Genomic DNA, 24,816 nt, shown 5'->3' with positions numbered 1-24,816 from the left:
CCAATGTCCTGTATTCTGTCAGCAGGGTTTTTACCTAGAGAGTGAATCTCCCTCCCAGTGGCTACATTTCCCACCTGGTGTTGGAGGCAATATGAAGACTGAGCCTATGGTCAGGGGCAATGATTGTCTGTTTGGTCTAGAATTTTACTTGGTTGGTTCAGTGTTGAGTTGTAAATAAAAGTCTATGCTTACTTTCCTTTCCTTTCTTCAAATAGATGGTATGTCTCTCTGTATTCTTCTGTGTGGGGATGAGGAAATAGAGACATGGGTAATGTAAAATAATCTTTCCTGCTATCTTCAATCTAGCGTCTTCTTATTATATAATAATCAGGTACTGTGATCTCTCACCTCTTTTTCTTAGTTCTTGTTAAATTTTACATTAGAATCATCACAAAACTTTATGTTTAAACTTTACATTCCTGCAGAAGAACAATTATTGATAAATCTTATCACCTTGTTCTACCTCCCTTTTAGAAAATGCTTTTCTTGATATTTACTTCTTGAAAAAAAAATTATACCTTATATTCATTTCTGTATATATGAAATATAACCACTATCAATGTCTCATATTTTTCTCAGAGTACTTATATTTTATAAAATTTCCAAGTCAATGTACTATATTAATTTCTCACAAATTCTGTTTCTTTTACACTTATTTAATATTTCTTAAGTTGTAGATGAACACAATACCTTTATTTAGGTATTTTTATGTGGTGCTGAGGATCAAACCCAGTGCCTCACACATGCTAGGCAAGTGCTCTACCCCTGAGCCACAACCTCAGCCCTTCTTTTACATTTTTAACACACATATTTAACAAAAAATTAGGTATTTTTCTATTTAAAAACAACTTTTAATTTTACTTCATATGGTCTTAAATTCAGGGTTGTACATAATGTTAGTATTTAAAGTCCTATAAGTTTTTATCACATGAAAGAATACACATTCTTTAATATTACAATTACTTTGGGTACCTGGTGGTTTGACATATATCTCATTTTCAATTTTAAGAATTTGTAATTTTTAGCTTAAAATTTATTGAATTATTTTTGATTTTGGAAACATAATCTTAAATATCTATTGTTTTGTTTTTGTACTGGGGATTGAATTCAGGGTCACTCAACTGCTGAGCTATATCTCCAGCCCTATTTTGTATTTTATTTAGACACAGGGTCTCACTGAGTTTCTAAGTATCTACTGTTGCTGAGGCTGGCTTTGAACTCTCATCATCCTTCTGCCTCAGCCTCCCAAGCACTGGGATTACTTGTATGCACCATCATACCCAGTAATCCATTGTATTTTTAAATAGATTACTATAAATTGAAAAGAATTGATTTTTTGGTAATTAATGTAATTCCAAGACATTATGTTGTTATAACAATATCATGCAATATTGTCTTCCTCTTTAAAATTAAAAAAAAATACCAATGATCTAATAGAAACAAAATTTATGCATGAGGAAAGATTTGGATATTCTGACACCTACTATGACCTGAATGAATCCAGAAGACACTATACTAAATACGGTATGATTTCACCTGTATGAGTTAACTAAGGCAGTCATTCACAGAGATAAAAATCAAAATAGTGGTTGTCAGAGTTTGGAGGTGGGAATTGGATTTATTGTTTAATTGGTATGGAGATGCAGGTTGTGAAGATCAAAAGATTTCTGGAGATGCATGATGGTTATGGTTGCACAAGGGGAATCTACTTCTGAAGTATATGTCAAAAAAAGTAAAATGATAAATGTTATGTGTACTTTACCACATTAAAAAATAAAATAATATTTAAAGGGAACAAAGTGAAAGGTAAAGTGAGTAAACCTGTACCCCCAAATAATAAAAGAAATGCTTTCAATTTTCATTCCTAATATAAACTATAAGAGCTCAAGAATCAATGAGGTACTTTGTTATATATCAACTGTGGTTTATACTTTCCTTGAAGATTTTTTGAAACATTAGATAAGGTTTCAAATACAAAATATTGTCAAATATTCACTAACTCACAGCAACCTTTTCCTATTTTTGTGTTGTCTTTCTCATATGTCTCCTTTATTAGTTGTTTCCCTAAGATAATGATATATTCTTGTGCAAAGGTAGTATGTATTCCAATTATTGCCATCGGACCTTGAAAAATAACAGCAATTTTTCATTTGTTGAGTGTATGTCACATAAACAGGAACTGAGTTTGAAAAATTTTTGATTGTTGGAAAGCATATAGTGTTCACACAGAATACAGAGTGCAGCCAGGCTGTGAACACAGACCTTGGCCAATCTTACAGAGTGAGGACAATGTTTTTCAGTTGAATGGATGGGAAGCCCACTGATGAATGGTTACCATGGAATTGCTATGATGACTAGTGTGAACTAATCAGTTTATATTCCTAAATTTAAAACTACTAAATGAAATTACTATTTCACCATGTATGTTCCATAACAGAACCATTATAATATGTTTCCAGAGTGCCACAGATGCATATTACACAGATGCATATTAGCTAACATGATTGTGAAGAATGTGACAAATATTCTTTGGAAGAAGAATATGTAACATGAGCTGGAATTATAAGATAAAATGAGCTATTAAAGAGAACCAAGTAAATAAACTCTAATTTTGAAAATGTTTCATTTGATTTACCAAGTATTACCTGGAACTAAAAATGCTTCTCAACAGCTTGCCTAGTGCCAACTTCACATCCTTATTTCTCAGGGTACAGATGAAGGAGTTGAGTGTAGGAGTCAACAATCCATAGAACAGAGCCATAAACTTGGGTTGTTCCCTTGCGATGGAAGAAGCGGGCTGAAGGTATATGATAATGGCTGCATCATAACATAAAAGAACTACAATAAGATGTCCCAAATGCCTTTTTAACTTCCTTCAGAAGATTTGATCTTAAATATACTATGCCCAATATTAGCATAGGAGGCAAGAATTAGGCACTGTGGAACAGTTATTACAAAAATGCATGCCACATTGAGTGAAAGCTCATTATTTTTCTTTTCCCCAGAGGCAGTCCTTATCAGAACTGGAATCTCACAAAACAAGTGATCCAGTTTATTGATGCCACACAGTGGCAACTGTAATATAAGAGTGACCTCAAAAACTCCATAAGTAATTCCACTCATTAACAAAATTAACCCTAATAGAACACAGATGCACTAATTCATGATGAGGATGCAATGCAGAGGTCTGCAGAAGGACACATCATGGTCTAAAGACATAAGAGCCAGAAGAAGAAATTCTGTGTCTCTCACTGTGCTGAAAAAATAAACCTGAACTGCACACTCCACATAGCTGATGGTCTTCTTAGAGCTTCCCAGTTAAAGAGCAGCTGAGGCACAATGTTTGTAGTTAAACAGATGTCCAGGAAGCAGATGTTGGTGAGGAAGAAATAAATGGGGCTATGAAGATGAGAGTCTAACTTGGACACCAGAATGATGGCAGTTTCCCATCAATGGGGTATGCTAAGAGAAGAATAACAAATAATGGAAGCTCTAGCTATGGATGGTCAGCAAAACCTTTTGGGTGGCTTTCATTAATTAGTGCCATTCTCTTCAAAATTTTTCACCTATAGTAAGGAATTTGTTTTAAAAAGTGTAGAATTATAAAATGATAAAGCACAATTAGGCATTGACTATACACAAATCTGAGATGGCATGCAAAATCTTGTTAGGCAAATAGTATAAGTGTAATAAGTATAAGTGTAAATTAAAAGCAGCTACATTCAGAAAACATACATATTATTCTGTAACTGAATTTTTTCTCATATTTAATAAAGGTAACAATAGTTATTTCCTTTAATTCTGATGAGGATTCAATGGCAAGTTCAAAGCAATAGTTTTCAATCTTCTACTGGCATAAATATCGTCAGAATAGTTTGTTTACATTAAGTTTATAGGTTCTTCTTTTTATTTATTTTTATTGTTTACTTATATATGACAGCTCAATGAATTACAATTCTTACTACACATATAGAGCAGATTTTTCATATTTCTGGTTGTATAAAAGTTTGTAGGTTCTTATTAACTGATGAAAGAGCTCTGTCATGGGATGCTTGTATAAGATGGTTTCTTTTCAGATACACTGCTGCAAAGCATTACGGAAATGTTAAGAAAAGGAAAGGTACTGAGGTTTCAGTAGTTGAGGAAGAACAGGGAAAAAATCTGGAGCAATGGAAATTGTCAATATAGTATTTTCCCAATCAAACTAAGTAGTATAATAGTTGCTACAAAGTATCGTGACTACATTGGATAATACAAAGTAGTGTAATTTCCTTGGAATAGTTAGAAGACCTTCTGTTGAATGTAATTGTTAGCTTTTCAGAATTGAGCAAGAAGTTCAAACACTTTTGGCAGTAGTTTCTGTACCTATAAACTGAGATAGTAAAATTACAACATAAGCGTCCTGTTGTTTAAAAATTTATTTTGTAAAGTTTTCTTCCATAACTCTTTCTGTCAAACATAGGCATTTGATCTCTTGTATTAAATTTTATTTAATATATCCTTTGTGTGTTTTTCATTATAAACTGAGCTTAGCATCCTGCTGTAATATATCAGCATACAATTGATATATTGAATAATTATCAGTGGTCAATTTAATGTATATACAGCTAAAAATATGTTTTTGAACTAAACACAACTGCTGTCAGGAGAAAAATCAATATCCCACTTTAAGCTCAGATACATTTTCAGATTCTCCAGTTATTTTACATTTTCAGGATATATATATATATATACATATCTACATATCTACATATATTTGTTTCTCAGCTATATGGCACATAGAAAATAATTGAATTGATAGATGAGTAAAGCAATATTTTGAGAAATGTAAATGAGGTAATGAAGGTATTGTTTGTATATTAATTTTTATATATTTTAATTTGTATATACTTTAAATTTATGTATAAAAACAGACATACATATACATTTATCTATCTGTATTATATAGTGTATACCATTAAATCCACTCTATTCTATAAGATTCAGAGCTCTCAGATGGGAATTTAAGACACTGTACTATTGACAAAAATCTGAGGTATTTTCCCTTTACCATGCTTTGTAGTATGACACAAAACTATTCAGAGCCAAGACATCAACATGACCCTTGGATTAAATGCTATCATAGTTCATAAATGTGCAGGAGAAATAATAAAATAATAATAATGCCAGGTGCTCCTTAATGAGACTGGTGGACCAAATACTCCAATAAGCTTTTTTAAAAGAAATCTTAGTAACCATATTTCTGGGCATTGTTAAAGCTTTATTCTTACAGTGTACTAATAACTAAAAGATTTTAAAGAAAGCATATGTCCAAAAAGTATGTTTCTTGAATGTGTTTTGTTTATACCCTTTTGGTTTTTTTTTTATTGAAGCTTGAACCCTGGGCCACTCTACCACTGTGTTTTATTCTCAGCTATTATTATTATTATTATTATTATTATTATTATTATTATTATTATTATTATTATTATTTACATGCTCAGGCTGGCCTTGAATTTGCAATTCTCCTACCGTGGCATCAGAGTAGCTGGGATTATGGCCTGTGCTGCCACCACACCCAGCTTTCTTTTTTCTTTATTTGAATTGACATTAAAGATGTTATTGTCTACAGAGAATTTAGAAATATACTTCATCCCAAATTTTTATTCAGTTAAAATTGTGTGTCATATTAAATATGAAATAAACTTGGTTAAATTTTATTCTTATGAAATATATTTTTATGAAAATTACTATCTAACCATATTATTAAGTAATTATACTGTTAGAGTCTTCTTGTGTATTTATTTGGCTTAATTTCATAATTTTCTACCCTGAACCACACTTTAATCTTTAACAAACAATTTTATATTTTATTCTCCAAAATTTTTATATAACTTAGTACATCTATTTCTAAAGAAAACAATCCATTAATTATGCTTTGAGTGAGTTTATTAAATTTTTATTATTTAAAATCTTGTTGCTGTTATTTACCTTAAATGTAGTTCATAATGAATGAACAATTCCCCATAGTGCCTTCATTTATCTCTTTCCTTGAACATAGCAGAGACAGTGTAAGTCAATTTCATTTACTATGAAGTATATTTGAGCTCTTTAAATTTAACCTTAGATCATATCTTTTCTATGTTATGCTCACATTTTATTATCACTTGGATTCTATCTACATTAGATGATTTTTCCATTCCTATCTCATTACTCTTGAATGCTTAAAGTAAGGTTGGCAAATTGCCATACTATTCATGTTGACATCTTCTTTGCAACTTCCCACACATTTTCAGGCTAGTATATTATTCATAATTCATTTTCATAACACATAGTATCTCATCTATAATTTTAGCACTTTTTGGCATCATTGGGAGGAAAAGATCAGAAGAAAGAATCAGTCATCTTCACCTCATACCAAAACATCTTATTGAAAGGTGTAGAAAAGTCAATCCATGAAATTTGATCATTTAATAAAAAAAAGAATTCACATTTTATACTCACCTGATTGAATGAAGACTTCATATTTCATTCAAGTATTTCTGTCAGAAAAGCTCTTTATAAAACTTAAATGCTTTCAGTATTGTTTAAAGTGAGAGACTAAGATATACATTACAAAGTGATATCTAGTTGTTCCTCAGCCACTGACCTAGGTTTTTTTTTTTTTTTTTTTTTAAGAATTTAGGAAAGTCTCTCTTGAACTGAAATATACTCTGCCCTTTATATGTATAGTAGGCTTTACTGTCTGCACACATTCCTACCTGAATGAGTAGGCCATAAGAACAAGTATTTTTACTCAACTTATTTTGATAAATTTCCTACAGTAAAAGAGTAATGAAAAAGTGCACTTGAGTTTTTTGCTCTTTCAGAAAAAGCAAGGAATATATCCACACATATTCATTTAGAATTAGCTTCAGAACTGTCAGTGTTTCAGGTGATACAAAAAGCAGAGGTTAGGGAGGTAACAGTGTAAAACTCATACAATGGTTGCAATCATGTTATTTGTATGCTTTTCTTGAGACTCTTGGGCATTGTTTTCAAATAAGCCATTAATGTACACTTATCCCTGATGAATTTGAAGAGAAAGTTTCTGGGGATAGAATTCTCTATAGAAAAGCTTCTTATGTAAAATGCACTGGAATTGGGAACAAGTCTCTTTTTAGATGTGTTTTACAATAAACTCATTCAATTTCTCAACACTCTTAATTTTAATTTTAAATAAGATGCAATAAATAGATAAGTTGATAAATAAATAGTATATAATAAGACCAGAGCTTGTTTGAAAGAATGCTTCTGGAAAATTTAAACAAGAGTTCTTTGAACATGTTACTTAATTATCAGAATATGTTATTTCTAGTCATAACAATAAAGGCACTCCAAATTGGGTTTAGTTAATACAGAGGAACAGTTCCAGGAATAGAAGTCAAGTGATGCTTAAAAACTTTAAAATATTTAATGTTTTTACAATGAAAAGATTAAATGACAATCTGTCTTTTTATTTTTGTCTCTTTATTTCTTTGCCTCTGCGTACACAAACACAAAAACATACACACACTATTAGTTAAATATGCAAGTAACATTAAGATGCAAAAATTAGATACATAATGCATGAGTAGACTGTTTTGTGAAAAATTTAACTATATAAAATTGCAGGTAACCACTACTACTATATGTGTATTTTTCCATATTATGCATTTGTTTGATATTTTTTACTGTCTCCTTTGTTTTAAATCCAATATATATATACCAATATATATCTTTTATTAGAAAAGAAAATAACAACATGTTTAATTGTACATCTAGTTGTTTTATTTCCTGATTCATTAATCACTACAACTTTAATTACAAAAAGAAAGAATTAAAGGGAAAAAAAAGAGAGAAAAGGAGCTCCTACTGGGCAATGGCAGAATACAGGACTTTGTAAATTGAAGACAAGGAAATAGACAATAGAAAAAGTTGATTGTGTATACCATAACACTTCAAGTAGCCTTTTCAGTGTTAAAGAAGAGGAATCATATTTATTATACTGACACAGGTAGACTGGAATCACTTCTTTCAGGAAAATCTGGTCTGGTTTATAAATGCTGGAATATGGGCAGACCCAGAAGCTATTCAGCCCAATAATCAGGTACACAAAAATGTCACAGTTGAGCTGTGCACAGGGAGCATAGACTTAAATACCTCCATGAAAAAGTGGCATAAACTCAGACTTGGAACTTAGATCTATGAATTCCAGGCTGAAACCAACATATGCATCTGGCAGATGCCAACTGTGAGATTTAAAGTAAGTCTAGCAATTCAGGACAATCGGTGGCATGGAGAATTTCCTGCACAGAGACCATTTGGCTGGGGGCAATACAGATCAGAGATGCCAGAGAAAGCCAGAACCTCCTTTCCCTCCTTCATTGAACCTGTAGCCAACCAATGGCATAAAACCAGTGGCAGGGGAAACCGAAAGTAGCATTGTGACATCAAAATTCCCCTTGAGAAGCTAAACGAAACAAAACAAAACACAAAACAAAACAACCACTTCCATATCAGTATACTGAAAAACAGAACCTGAGAAGGACTCCCTCTTCCCATGGAGGTGTCCTGTGGAGAGCAGTGGGATACAGTCCTTGAAGCACATTGGCTAATTAACATCCCCAAATCTGCCTCATGAAAAGCCCCTGGGGGAAATAACACACAAAATCTCTGTATCATTGCAGCAACTAATCATGAAGATCCCCAAGACAATACTCAGGGAATTAAGCTGCCAGCCTCTTCCATAGCTCCTCAAACCATCCTCATCATGCCTAGCTGAATTTATTTTTTAATGGTACAAAGTTTCAGTTTGCACAGATCAAAATATTTCTGGATAATATAGTGGTAATACTTGTATAATGAGAATCTACTTAGTGCTGCTAAGGTGTGCATCCTACAAAATGTAAAATACTAAATGTTTTGTTTTGTATACTTTACCACAATTGACACATGAAATAATTTTAAATTCAAAAAAGTTAAAGAAATAACAACAACAACAAAATCCCATAAAAGAATGATAAAGAGAAAGGCTCTTAAATTCCACTTCTGACATAAAATATACATACTAAAGAATTAATGTGCCATATTTTATTACTGCCAATATTGGTTTATACTTACTTAGATGGGTTTTTGAAAAATGAGATAATATTTCAAATATAAAGTGTGTAAAATATTCACAAATTTGTGGCAACTTTTTCAAATATTATAATTGTCTTTCTAGTATATCTCCTTTAGTTTTGTATTCTCCCAGAAAGTGATATATTTCAGTATAATTCTACCACATGTTCCAGTTTCTGACAAATGCTCTTGGAAGATAACTTTATTTATTTAGGGCAACATAGTTTTTTTTCCAGAAACATATTCTTGAAGGTGAATTTTAGTGCTTTTTGCATTGTATATTGTATATAACTCACTTTCAGGAGAAATTCAGAAAGGTAATAACCTAGAAGAGGCATGATGGACAACAAAAACAAATACACAAAAAGTTAGGAAAAATGGAAGTGATAAGATATTGTGGTTGGTATGAGATTTGATGATGGTTTTAAGGGAAGTATATAGTGTGTTGTTTGAAAAGGAAGTGTTATGGGCAAGTCGTATGTGAAATCAAACAAAACCTCAGCAGTTATTTGAGTTCCCTGTCTGTGCAAAATAAATAAATCTCAGTATGTACAAGAAATTGAGATCTCAAGTTCAATAGACAAATATTGATACAATGAAAAAAAGTTTTAAAAAAATTATGATGTTGATCGAAATGAAAATAGAGAAGTTTAGATTTTAGTTTGTGGAGTGAATTCTTAAATGGCTATTTAAACATCCTCTACCCAATGAAGTGTGTTTTTGCATTTATGTGTATTATATGACCAAGGGAAAAAAATATTTACCTCTCAGATTAGATCAGGGCAACAGTTATCTCTGTTTCTATCTAGTGTGTTTTCTTCCAACAAAATCTGACATTTTCTTACCATTTCTAAAATTCTCCTGCCAACCCAATTGAGTCTTCTCTGGCACTCCTCTAAGGCCTTGGAATTCTGAATGTAACAGTTTGGAAAGATACAGTTTGAATTTATATTAGTCAAGGACATATTTTGTATCAGAATCTTAGTGCAAATTTATTTTGATCATCCCTCTTAGAATAAGATGGGCTGCTAATAACTGGCAGTTTTATCCTATGCAGCTGTGATATCTGTAGTGATGAAAAATGTATTTCTAAAACATCTTTGACTTTTACTTCTATGAAGCCTCTAAATGGGTGTGTGCATTTTAAAATTTTTATTAATTCTTATTTTATTTTTTAATGTTCACATTTTTACCTGTTAACATTATTTCCTGTTCTTTAGGAAAGTCATGATTGCTTGGGACAATGAGAAAAATATTGGATGATCCTCCTTGCAAAAGCAATCTCAAGAGTGCTCATGCTTTATACCAAGGGTGGAGCACATTTTCAACTTCAGATAACATATATGCATTTCTGTTGAAAGAAATGAAGTTAATTAAGGTATCCTTCATTCTGGAATAAACTGAATGTAATTAACTCTGGAGATGTGAAGACATGAATTCCAAATAAAGTATTTCTGTGTGTTGTTGTCACCACTTCTCTATAGGTATTATTTATTCTCAGATGCTTATTTCTTTTAAGAGGTCCTGATTTCTCAAAGTAGAAATAATATTCACAATTTTGTCATGAATAATCTCCACAGGCCATGATTACTAAATTGCATTCACTCAGGACAGAGGATAACTTAAGAAACTAGACAGAACAACCGTTACCAGTCTTTTATTTTTAAGAGAGAGAGAGAGAGAGAGAGAGAGAGAGAGAGAGAGAGAGAGAGAGAGAATATCTTTTTTTGTAGATGGGCACAACACAATGCATTTATTTTTTTAATGTGGTACTGAGAATCGAACCTGGGTCATGTCCATGCTAAGCGAGTGCTCTACCGCTAAGCCACAATCCTAGCCCCTGTTACCAGTCTTTCTAGCTGTGCTTTTGACAAAAATTATTCTGTATTATTTTCATTAAAGTAAAGATATTGTATTTTACTGTATGTATGACTAAGTCAGACAAATGATACCTTAACTAATAAAATTGTTAAAAGATATTATTTAACATCAAAGGATACTTATTTCTCTGAGTGCTTTGTGTGCAAGCACAAAATTGAAAACCTTTTTCTGACAACAATTCAGCCCCTAGCCAGAAATGGGGCAATATTTAAAATTATTACATTTTTCCCCTATTTAATCTATCAATGTTCAACACTGAACCAGCAATGGTTGTTCTGTTATTTTTAAAGACTATGATTGAGTTACAATTGATTCTTGCTCATGATAATATGTGACTTTTCGCTAGTGATTTGTTTCATTTTGATCAGACCAGAAGACATGCCAGAAAATTCCAAAAGATCCCTTAATTTCCCTGCAGTGCACACAGTATAACAAAGAGAGTTAAGTCCGATTCATTCCACTTTCTTTCCACCATAGATTCCTTTTGCAATTGCTATATAGAAATATTGTCAAGTTGTAGTTCATTAACATTATCTCTCATTCATTAAGAAGACTCATGCTTATAATATTTTAAAATAATTTTAAGAAATTTATCTCTTTATTCTATTCATTTTAATATTAAAATATGAATTCTTAATTTCCACATAGAAAATACAGTGTAGTTATTCATTAAGGAAGAACTATAATGCATTTGAAAAGCCTTATGTAAAATAATGACTTTGATTTAAAGGAAATAAAAAGCTTATTTATTCTAAATTAAATATGTGAATGCTAGTCTAATAATGATCAAATTACTCTAAATGACAAATTCTGGTGAGAAAGAGTTTGCATAAACTTATAGCCATACCAGTGGAATATAATAGAAAACACAAAGCAAGCCCCCACAAATGCCGAAAGGCACCAAAACATAAATTGGAGAAAATATAGCCTCTTCAGCAAATGGTGCTGGGAAAGCTGAAAATCCATATGCAGTAAAATGAAATTTAACCCCTATCTCTCACTGTGCACAAAATTCAACTCAAAGTGGATCAAAGACCTAGGTATTTGATCAGAAACTCTGCATCTACTAGAAGGAAAAGTAGTCCTAACTCTTCAACATGTCAGCTTAGGAAATTACTTCCTCAACATGACTCCTCCAGTGCAAGGAAAAAATATAGAATTAATAAATGGGTTGAGTGTGGTGGTATACACCTGTAATCCCAGTTGCTTCAGAGGTTCCAGCAGGAGGATAGTGAGTTCAAAGCCAGTCTCAGAAACAGTGTGGTGCTAAGCAAGTCAGTGAGACCCTTTCTCTAAAAGATAAAATATAAAAAAGGGCTGGGAATGTAGCTCAGTGGTTGAGTGTCCTTGAGTTCAATCCCTGTTATGCCTCCCCATGCACACCAAAAAGAATAAATGCGATGGTATCAAACCAAAAGCCTTTTGCACAGCAAAGGAGACAGTCCATAGCATGAAGAGAGAACCTACATAATTGGGAAAAATCTTCGTCATTGGCACCTCAGATATAGCATCAATCTCCAGGATATATAAAGAACACAAAAAACATTAATACCAAAACAAAAAAAAACCCACAAATAAGCAAGCAAAGGAAATAAACAGACACTTTGCAAAAGAAGAAATATGAACAGTCAACAAATATATGAAAAATATTTAATATCTGTAGCAATTAAAGAAGCGCAAAGTAAAACTACACTGAGACTCTACCTCATTCCAACCAGAGTGACAATGATCAAGAATAGAATTTAAGATAAATTTTGGCAAGAATGTGGGGAAAAGGGTACACTCATATATTATTGGTGGGACTGAAAATTGGTGCAATCATTCTGGAAAGCAGTACAGAGATTCCTCAGAAACCTAGAAATGGAACCATCCTTTGATCCAGTTATTCCATGCTTTGGTATATTCCCAAAGGAGTTAAAATCAGCATACTACAATAAAAAAGATAAATCAATGTTTATATAGCAGCATAATTCACAATAGATAAGCTATGGAGCCAACTTAGATGCACACCAAGAGATAAAGGGATAAAGAAATTGTGCTATATATACACAATGGAATATTCCTCAACCATAAAGAATAATGCCTTTATGACATTTGCTGATAAATTGTGAGAGAGCTGGAGACAATGCTAAGTGAAATAAGCCAGCTCCTACAATTCAGAACTTGAATGTTCTCTCTGATATGTGAATTCTAACCCACAAGAAGGAAGGGTGGAAAATAGAATTTCATTGGATTAGAGAAAGGAGAATGAAAGAAAGGGAGGTGGGATGGAAATGGGAAAGACAGTGGAATGAATCTGACATAACTTTCTTTTTTTAAATAATTTTTATTGTTGGTTGTTCAAAACATTACATAGTTCTTGATATATCATATTTCACACTTTGATTCAAGTGGGATATGAACTCCCATTTTTACCCCGTATACAGATTGCAGAATCACATCAGTTGCACATCCATTGATTTACATATTGCCATACTAGTGTCTGTTGTATTCTGCTGCCTTTCCTATCCTCTACTATGCCCCCTCCCCGCTTCCCTCCCCTCTTCTCTCTATACCACCTGTACTGTAATTCATTTCTCCCCGTTATATTTTTCCCCCTTTCCCCTCACTTCCTCTTGTATGTAATTTTGTATATCCCTGAGGGTCTCCTTCCATTTCCATGCAATTTCCCTTCTCTCTCCCTTTCCCTCCCACCTCTCATCCCTGTTTAATGTTAATCTTCTTCTCATGTTCTTTGTCCCTACTCTATTCTTAATTACTCTCCTTATATCAAAGAAGATATTTGGCATTTGTTTTTAAGGGATTGGCTAGCTTCACTTAGCATAATCTGCTCTAATGCCATCCATTTCCCTGCAAATTCTATGATTTTGTCATTTTTTAATGCAGGGTAATACTCCATTGTGTATAAATGCCACATTATTTTTATCCATTCGTCTATTGAAGGGCATCTAGGTTGGTTCCACAGTCTTGCTATTGTGAATTGTGCTGCTATGAACATGGATGTAGCAGTGTCCCTATAGTGTGCTTTTTTTACGTCTTTAGGGAATACACTGAGAAGGAATAGCTGGGTCAAATGGTGGTTCCATTCCCAGCTTTCCAAGAAATCTCCATACTGCTTTCCAAATTAGCTGCACCAATTTGCAGTCCCACCAGCAATGTACAAGTGTACCCTTTTCCCCACATCCTCGCCAGCACTTGTTGTTGTTTGACTTCCTAATGGCTGCCAATCTTACTGGAGTGAGATGGTATCTTAGGGTGGTTTTGATTTGCATTTCTCTGACTGCTAGAGATGGTGAGCACTTTTTCATGTACTTGTTGATTGATTGTATGTCCTCATCTGAGAAATGTCTGTTCAGGTCCTTCGCCCATTTGTTGATTGGGTTATTTGTTATCTTATTGTCTAATGTTTTACTTCTTTGTATATTCTGGATATTAGGGCTCTATCTGAAGTGTGAGGAGTAAAGATTTCTTCCCAGGATGTAGGCTCCCTATTTACCTCTCTTATTGTTTCTTTTGCTGAGAAAAAACTTTTTAGTTTGAGTAAGTCCCATTTGTTGATTCTAGTTATTAACTCTTGTGCTATGGGTGTCCTATTGAGGAATTTGGAGCCCGACACCACAGTATGTAGATTATAGCCAACTTTTTCTTCTATCAGATGCCATGTCTCTGATTTGATATCCAGTTCCTTGATCCACTTTGAGTTAACTTTTGTGCATGGTGAGAGAAAGGGATTCAATTTCATTTTGTTGCATATGGATTTCCAGTTTTCCCAGCACCATTTGTTGAAGATGCTATCCTTCCTCCATTGCATACTTTTAGCCTCTTTATCAAATATAAGATAGTTGTACTTTTTTGGATTGGTTTCTGTGTCCTCTATTCTGTGCCATTGGTCCACCCGCCTATTTTGGTACCAGTACCATGCTGTTTTTGTTACTATTGCTCTGTAGTATAGTTTGAAGTCTGGTATAGCTATGCCGCCTGATTTACACTTCCTGCTTAGCATTGTTTTTGCTATTCTGGGTCCTTTATTTTTCCATATGAATTTCATGATTGCTTTCACTATTTCTACAAGAAACGCCATTGGGATTTTGACTGGCATTACATTAAACCTATAGAGAACTTTTGGTAATATCGCCATTTTGATGATGTTAGTTCTGCCTATCCATGAACAGGGTATATTTTTCCATCTTCTAAGATCTTCTTCTATTTCTCTCTTTAGGGTTCTGTAGTTTTCATTGTATAAGTCTTTCACCTCTTTTGTTAGGTTGATTCCCAAGTATTTTATTTTTTTTTTGAGGATATTGTGAATGGAGTGGTTGTCCTCATTTCCATTTCAGAGGATTTGTCCCTGATATACAGGAATGCCTTTGATTTATGCCTGTTGATTTTATATCCTGCCACTTTGCTGAATTCATTTATTAGCTCTAATAGTTTCTTTGTAGACCCTTTTGCGTCTGCTAGGTATAGAATCATGTCATCTGCAAGTAGTGATAATTTGAGTTCTACTTTTCCTATTTTTATGCCTTTAATTTCTTTTTTCTGTCTAGTTGCTCTGGCCCATGATTTGAGATCTATGTTGAACAGAAGTGGTGAGAGAGGGCATCCCTGTCTAGTTCCAGATTTTAGAGGGAATGCCTTCAGTTTTTCTCCATTCAGAATGATGCTAGTCTGAGGCTTAGCATAGATTGCTTTTACAATATTGAGGTATGTTCCTGTTATCCCTAGGTTTTCTAGAGTTTTGAACATAAAGGGATGCTGTGCTTTGTCGAATGCTTTTTCCGCATCTATCGAGATGATCATCTGGTTCTTATTTTTAAGCCTATTGATGTGGTGAATAACATTTATTGATTTCCGTATATTGAACCAACCTTGCATCCCAGGGATAAATCCTACCTGATCATGGTGCACTATTTTTTTGATATGTTTTTGTATCCGGTTCGCCAGAATTTTTTTGAGGATTTTTGCATGTAGGTTCATTAGAGATATTGGTCTGTAGTTTACTTTCTTTGAAGTGTCTTTGTCTGGTTTAGGAATCAGGGTGATGTTGGCCTCGTAGAATGAATTTGAAAGTTCTCCCTCTTTTTCTATTTCCTGAAATAGCTTGAAAAGTATTGGTATTATTTCCTCTTTAAAGGTTTTGTAAAACTCCACTGTATAACCATCCAGTCCTGGGCTCTTCTTAGTTGGTAGTTTTTGATGGTTTCTTCTATTTCCTCAATTGATATTGGTCTGTTTAGGTTGTCAATATCCTCCTGACTCAATCTGGGCAGATCATTTGACTTAAGAAATTTATCGATGCCTTCACTCTCTTATATTTTATTGGAGTATAAGGATTCAAAATAATTTCTGATAATCTTCTGTATTTCTGAAGTGTCTGTTGTTATATTGCCTTTTTCATCCCGTATGCTAGTAATTTGATTTCTCTCTCTTCTTCTCTTTGTTAGCTTGGCTAAGGGTCTGTCGATTTTATTTATTTTTTCAAAGAACCAACTTTTAGTTTTGTCAATTTTTTCAATTGTTTCTTTGTTTCGATTTCATTAATTTCAGCTCTGATTTTAATTATTTCTTGCCTTCTACTTCTTTTGCTGTTGTTTTGCTCTTTTTTTCTAGGATTTTGAGATGAAGTATTAGATCATTTATTTGTTGTGTTTTTCTTTTTTTAAGGAATGAACTCCAAGCAATAAATTTTCGTCTTAGAACTGCTTTCAATGTGTCCCATAGATTCCGATATGTTGTGTCTGTGTTTTCATTTATCTCTAAGAATTTTTAAATTTCCTCCTTGATGTCTTGTATAACCCATTGATCATTCTGTAACCTATTGTTCATTCTCCAAGTGATGCATGATTTTTCCTTACTTCTTTTAACATTGATTTTCAATTTTATTCCATTATGATCAGATAAGATGCATGGTATTATCTCTACTCCTTTATATTGTCTAAGAGTTGCCCTGTAACATAATATATGATCTATTTTTGAGAAGGATCCATGTGCTGCTGAGAAAAAAGTGTAACTGCTTGATGTTGGGTTGTATATTCTATATATGTCAATTAAGTCTAGGTTATTAATTATGTTATTGATTTATATAGTTTCCCTATTCAACTTTTGTTTGGAAGATCTGTCCAGTGGTGAGAGAGGTGTGTTGAAGTCTCCCATGATTATTGTATGGTGGTCTATTAGACTCTTGAACTTGAGAAGAGTTTGTTTGATGAACATAGCTGCATCATTGTTTGGGGCATATATATTTATGATTGTTATGTCTTGTTGGTGTATGGTTCCCTTGAGCAGTATGTAGTGTCCCTCTTTATCCCTTTTGATTAACTTTGGCTTGAAATCTATTTTATTTGATATGAGTATGGACACTCCTGCTTGTTTCCAAAGTCCATATGAGTGATATGATTTTTCCCAACCTTTCACCTTCAGTCTATGTATGTCTTTTCCTATCAAATGCGTCTCCTGAAGGCAGCATATTTTTGGGTCTTCTTTTGTGATCCATTCTACTAGCCTGTGTCTCTTAATTGGTGAGTTTAAGCCATTAGCATTTAGGGTTATTATTGAGCAATGGGTTGTTCTTCCAGCCATATTTCTTTATTTATGTTACTAAACATGGTTTGTTTTCCTCTTTGATTATCCCCCCCTTTACTGTACTACCTCCCGCTGTTGGTTTTCATTGTTATTTTCCATTTCCTCTTCCTGTAATATTTTGCCAAGGATGTTATGAAGAGATGGTTTTCTAGCTGCAAATTCTTTTAACTTTTGTTTATCATGGAAGGTTTTAATTTCATCTTCCATCCTATAGCTTAATTTCGCTGGATACACAATTCTTGTTTGGAACCCATTTTCTTTCAGTGTTTGAAATATGTTATTCCAGGATCTTCTAGCTTTCAGAGTCTGTGTTGAAAGATCAGCTGTTATCCTGATTGGTTTAGCCCTAAATGTAATCTGCTTCCTTTCTCTTGTAGCTTTTAAAATTCTCTCCTTATTCTGTATGTTGGGCATCTTCATTATAATGTGTCTAGGTGTGGATCTCTTATCATTTTGCACATTCGGCGTCCTGTAGGCTTCTAGGATTTGGGATTTTTTCTCATTCTTCAAGTCTGGGAAGTTTTCTCATATTATTTCATTGAATATATTGCTCATTCCTTTGGTTTGGACCTCTATACCTTCCTGTATCCCAATGACTCTTAAGTTTGTTCCCTTTATGTTATCCCATATTTCTTGAATGTTCTGCTCATGGTTTCTTAACAGTCTTGCTGAGCTGTCTATGTTCTTCTCCAGTTGAAATATTTTGTCTTCATTGTCTGATGTTCTATCTTCTAAGTGGTAGTATTCTCAATTGAGTTTTTAAGTTGGTTAATTGCTTCCTGCATTTCTAGGATTTCTGTTTGTTTGTTTTTTATAACCTCTATCTCCCTGTATAATTGATCTTTTGCTTCTTGGATTTGTTTATGTAATTCATTGTCGAAGTGGTCTTTCATTGTCGAATTTTGCTGTCTAATGTCTTCCTTGAGACTCCAGATCATCTGAAGCATGTATATCCTGAATTCTTTATCTGACATTTCATCTGCTGCAGATATTACCTCTTCTAAAGTTGAATTGACCTGCATTGCTTGTGGTCCTTTCTTTCCTTGTCTTTTCATACTGATCACGTTTCTTTCTGCTTGGTGAAACTGTTGTGTTATTGATTTTTTCCCTATATATTTATATTGCTCTTGTATAGTTGCAAAGTCTCCCTCGCAGGCTTTGGCGGTGGTTCTGCCCCTCCTCCAATTGGGGTAATGTGCCTACCACCCCAGCCGGCCGCTCAGCCTGTACTTTCGGTGGGCCTGTTCTTTCGGTGGTTGCAGGTCCGCCTACCTTGCAGGCACCAGCAGCGGCTCAGACCCTCTGCAGGCCGCTGGGCCTGTTCTTCCGCTGGCTCGCAGGTCCGTCTACCTTGCAGGCGCGAGCAACAGCTCTGGCCCTCCGCTGGCCGCTAGGCCTGTTCTGTCTTTCGGTTGCAGGTCTGTCTACCTAGCGGGCGCTGGTGGCGGCTCTGCCCCTCCCTCAACCAGGGCGATGTGTCTGGCAGGCCACTGGGCCTGTTCTGTTGGTGGTCATGGTTCTGCCTACCTTGCAGGCACATGGAGCAGCTGTGCCCCTCTGCGGGTGGCTTGGCCTGACCTGCCAGTGGGTGGCAGGTGCACCTACCTTGCAGGCGCGGGGTGGCTCTGCCACTCTGCATGTTTCTGGGCTTGATCTAAAGTTGAGTCACAGATCTGCCTACCTTGCAGGCGCGCGGCGGCTCTGCCCCTCCCCTAACTGGGGCAATGTGTCTGGCGGGCTGCTGGGCCTGTTCTGTCGGTGGTCATGGTTCCGCCTACCTTGCAGGCGCGTGGAGCAGCTGTGCCCCTCCGCGTGTTGCTGGGCCTGACCTGTCGGTGGGTGGCAGGTGCACCTACCTTGCAGGCGCCGGGATGGCTCTGCCGCTCCGTGGGTTGCTGGGCCTGATCTGCTGGTGAGTCACAGGTCTGCCTACCTTGCAGGCCGCGGTGGCTCTGCCCCTCCCCTAACCCGGGCGATGTGTCTGGCGGGCCGCTGGGCCTGTTCTGTCGGTGTTCGTGGTTCCGCCTACCTTGCAGTCTCATGAGGCAGATGTGCCCCTCCGCAGGTTGCTGGGCCTGACCTGCCGGTGGGTCACAGGTCCTCCTACCTTGCAGGCTGGGGGGGCGTGGCTCTGCCACTCTGCGGATTGCTGTGCCTCCTGACATAACTTTCTTATGTACATATATGAATACACCACAATGAATCTACCCATAGTGTACATCCACAAGACTTGGAATTTAATTAGAATAAAATATATTCCATACTGTGGGAGGCCATCCTCACACTTGATTCGAGTTACCTCCCTGGCTGGGTGAGAAGCGCTTAGACACAACTTTGTGTCCAGAGCTTTCCCCAACCTTCTCAGGTCTGATGGCTTGTCCATGTGGAGGTGTGCCTGGCCACAATCCCTGAAGACCCAATTGTCTCACCTGACCTTGGAACACAGCCCCCCCTTAATCTTCATTGGATAGAATTTTCCCCAGAATTTTTTGTTCCCTAATAAAAGTCCACTGCCTGGCGTGTTCTCTCTCTCACTAGCTTCTTCAGTAAACCTCGCTACTCTAATATGTAGCTTGAGGCTGGGGATATAAGAAGCTGTCCTGGAGCTGGTTTAAAGGTAATTAGAGTCCATATCTTTAATTCAAACTCCCTTTGGATTTCTCACATAGACGAACCTTCACCTATGAAGCCTGTGCTGGCCGCAGGCTAAACCATACTTCATAAATATACCAAAATGGTTTCCTCTGTCATGTATAACTAATAAAAAGAAAAAAAAACATTTTTGGCCATAAAACAAAAATTATATATAAAAATTCTTTATAAAATACATTGTTGGAGGCACTAGATAAGCAGTTATAACAAACTAGGGAAATCTTTTCATTAGGTTTCAGATGTTATAGCAATCTTAGTTTTAGGTCTAGTGAAGGCCAGAGCTCTGCTAATTTTAGCAATACATTCCAAAAGATTTATCTAAAAGTAATATATATATATATATATATATATATATATATATATTAAATCAGATACAGATTTGAAAGAAATTTGCTGATAAAAGTACTAAGACACTTCCTAAAAATGTTCATTCTTTTCCTACAATATTCTCCTGCTGCACAACATTTCACTCAGCCCTAATCAGTGTCTAGAATCTTTATTAGATGAGTCTTCTTCAGAGAATTTCAGTTTCACAAAAATAATAGCATCAACATAAATTGAGCTTGATAAATTAATGAAACTCATGATTGTTTGAAGAAATAGAGTCTTTCACAGAGAACTCACAGTGTGCACACAGAAATGGCTGAATCTTACAGAGAATGACAAAATATTTCTCAGGTGAACTGATAGGAAGTCCATTAATGAATGGTTGGCATAATGTTGTTATCATGTCTAATCAGTTTATACTACAGTTTATCTTGCTAATTTTAAACTACTAAACAATGTTCTTATTTCACCTTGTATGACTAGAATAGAACCATTTAAAAATGTACTACAGGTAGAGAGACACTATGGTGTTTATTAGATGAATATCATTCTTGCTTAGGAATATGTCCCCAAGGCCTTTTTCCTTCAGAAGATTTAACCTTAAGTATGGCATATTGAATACTAGCATAGAAAGAAAGAATTAAACACAGAGGAACAGTTACTAAAAATATGCAAAGTAAAGATAGTGAGAGTTCAATATCCTCCTTTTTACCACAGGCAGTCTTCATCAGAATTGGCATCTCTCAAAACAAGTGATCCAGTTTATTGATGCCACACAGTGGCAACTGCAATGTGAGAGTGACCTCTACAACAGAATATGTAATTCCACTCAGCCATACAATGGACATGGATAGGATAAGAATATATTGATTAATGATATAATGTAGTGAAGAGGCCTACAGATGGCCATATAGCAATCAAAAGATATAAGAGTCCCAAGAAGACATTCTGTGGCTCCCACTGTCGCTAAAAAAAAATAAACCTGAATTGCACACTCCACATAGCTGATGATCTTCTTAGAACTTCCCAGGTTAAACAGCAACTGAGGCACAATGCTTGTGGTTAAACAGATGTTCACAAAGGAGAGGTTGGTGAGGAAAAAATACATGTGGCTATGAAGATGAGAGTCTAACTTGGACACCAGAATGATGGCAATTTCCCACCAAGGCCATGGGGTATGCTAAGAGAAGAATAACAAATAGTGGAAGATCTAGCCAAGGATGGTCAGCAAAGCCTAGTAGGAGAAAAACTTCAGGGTGGCTTTCATTAATTAGTGCCATTATCTTCAATGTGTTTCTCGTATAGTAAGTAAGTGGCTAAAAAAAAAAAGTATAGAGTTATAAAAAAATGAAAAAAAAAACATACTTGTGCATTGACCTCTACAAATTGTAGATTGGAAGCAAAAGCTATGTGGCAAATGATATAAATATTCTGGCAGCAGGTGACCAAATTTTCTTTTATGACAGTACAAAGTAAAAGTATTTACTTTCAACATGTATAATAATTATTCTGGAAATGAGTATCTTCTTCTTAATAAGCCAGACAATAGCTATTTGTTTGAATTCTTATAAGGAATAAATAAAAAATAGGAGTGACTGTGTTTTATAATATCCAAGACAATAGTTTTCAGACTTGTACTGGTAAACCAGGTAGTTTGTTTATTTGAGGATTATAGGTTTCTCTCTCCTGGTGTCTGATAGAGTTGATATGGCATCAGGTAATAAAATTAGATGGTTTATTGTCAGACACACTGTTGTAAGACATTACAGGAATGTCAAAAAAAATCATGTAATTAGGTTATAGTTGTTGTGGAAGAAGGAGATCTAGAGCTATGGAAATTAATACATTCTTGTCCATTGTGAGTAGTTGGTCCAAAAATCATATTACTTTTTTAGATATTAAGTACAATTTGGATTGAAACAATGGTCTCTTTACTCTTTAGAATTGAGCAAGAAGTTCAAACACTTTAGCATTAGATTTTTTGTTTACATTTGAATCAGATTATAATTTCTCTTTTTATTGAGTGTACAGGTTGCAGAATCATATTGTTCATGCAGTCACATATATACACACAGTAATAATAATGTATGTTTCATTCTACTATCTTTCCTAACCCCCCATCCTCTTCCCTCCCCTCCCATCACTTCTCTCTACCTCATCTAAAATAACACTATTCCTTTTTTTTTTCTTTAACTACAAATTGAAAGCTATTTCAGATTTACAAAGTTTAAGAATCTTTATTCATTTGTACTTTTTTCTTCATAGCTACTTTGTTAAAATTTGGGGCATTTGGTCTTTTAATTTAAAGGTGAGTTAGTATATCCATATGTAGGGATTCCCATTATAAATTCAGTATGAGTTTGAAAAATTATTAGAAATTGATTGTGTACAACTACAAATACATTTATGATCTACACATAACTTCTATAAGGTAATATGTTGACATTTTTGTTTTGGTCTAAGAAGTTAATTCAAACTTGCTAATTATTTCCCATTTTAAGTACATACATGTTTAAAAGTCACATGGACAATAAAAAAGTTCTTTTGCTGAGTAATTCAGTATTTTGTGTAAGGTAAATGGGATAATGAATTTTTAAATTTATATTATTCTTTTCTTTAGCTATGAGGATGTATTTCATAAAATCCACACTCTTCTCTAAAATGAGGAATATTCAGAAGTGCAATAAAGGCAGCATCTCTGTGATAAAGTTTTGAGGTACTCTTTCCATCCCTTTGTTTTAAGTGTATCAGTTTAAGTTCTGAGGATTATAAGTAACAGTTTTTCCTTCTCAGTTTCATTAAGTCCTCAAAGCCATCCTTTGTACTATAATATCAAAACTACTCAGAATCAACATGTGAATGTTGCCCTTTGATTAGATGAATTTCTAGCAATAATAAAACCATAATAATTCCATATAATCCAAACATTGCCTCTATGCTCAAAATTTTAATGTTATTATTACAACATTAAATCATTTAGCATCCACTTTAGGATTTATAACAAAGGAAATGTTAGCATCCTCATTTCAGGACACTGTTATAATGTATTCATTCTTTTTTTTTTTGGTATCAGAAATTGAACTTGGGGGTACGTGACCACTGAGCCACATCCTCAGCTCTATTTTGTATTTTATTTAGAGACAAAGTCTCACTGAGTTGCTTAGTGTCTTGCCATTGCTGAGGCTAGCTTTTGAACCCTCCTGTCTCAGCCTCCAGGTCTGATGGGATTACAGGTGTGGCCACCTTGCTGGTCCTGTTAGTCATTCTTAAAGTACACAATAACTGGGAGTTCTGAATACTAAAGGGCATTGAATGCCTTAAAAGAGGTAGTGATATACTGAGACCATAAACTCAAGAGTTTCAACACTTCAAATAAAGCATGATTACATTTACAACATGTATATTTTGGAATATGTTTCCCCTACACTTTTGAGTTTGATATTATGCAAGTGTTATATATGCATGGAGAATTTAGAAATTATCTTGGCCCAAATTGTTAGTCAGATAAAACTCTATGTCATATATGAGCATGGTCAGAATTATTTAGACTGTTAAAAATTTCTAAACTAACTGTATTATTAAATAATTGTACTATAATACTCTTTTTACTTATATAGTGAATATACATACATTCATATTTTTCATAAATGTTGAAAAGAATTAACATTTTTATTGTTAATAGGCATAGTTATTGTACATATACATAGTATACAGTGTGACATTTCAATACCTGCATACAGTGTGTTGTGATCACATTGGAGTAATTGGCATATCATTCAACTCAGGAAAGATTGCAAGATTTACATTTTTATATTTTTCTGCCCTGAATTATACTTGTATTTTATTTTTTAATTTTTTTAAATTATTTTTTAATTTTTTTCATCTTTCATACATTTGATTCAAGTGAGTTATGCATTTTATAAACAATAATTCTAGATTTGATCTTCCAGAATATCTTTTATAATTAATTAATCTAACTCTAAGTGAAATAATACCACTAGTATGCTTTGAGGAAATTTATTAAATCACCTTCAAGGTAAATGGTGATTACCCATAGTTCCTGAATTTCTTTGGATATTTCCCTAAAGGTACCAGAAAAATTGTGACTAGCCAATTTTATTTACTCAGAAATATATTTAAGCTTTTAAAATTTATTTTTAGATATTATGCTGTTCATGTTCTGCTCTTATTCCACTATCTTTTGGATTCCATCTGCCATTTGGATCTTTTACTTCAAGTGATTTTCCTTTCCTA

General features: G+C 34.4%; 1 pseudogene; it reads right to left on the bottom strand.

The window, feature by feature from the left end:
* Window positions 1-2,641: 2,641 nt before the first annotated feature.
* Window positions 2,642-3,547, bottom strand: LOC143400839 (olfactory receptor 2B11-like; annotated as a pseudogene).
* Between the last annotated feature and the right edge of the window lie 21,269 nt (window positions 3,548-24,816).

Source organism: Callospermophilus lateralis, chromosome 6 (assembly GCF_048772815.1).
Source record: "Callospermophilus lateralis isolate mCalLat2 chromosome 6, mCalLat2.hap1, whole genome shotgun sequence".
Lineage (NCBI taxonomy): Eukaryota > Metazoa > Chordata > Mammalia > Rodentia > Sciuridae > Callospermophilus > Callospermophilus lateralis.
Note: the sequence above shows the minus strand (reverse complement) of the source record. Positions and strands in the feature narration are given on the sequence as shown.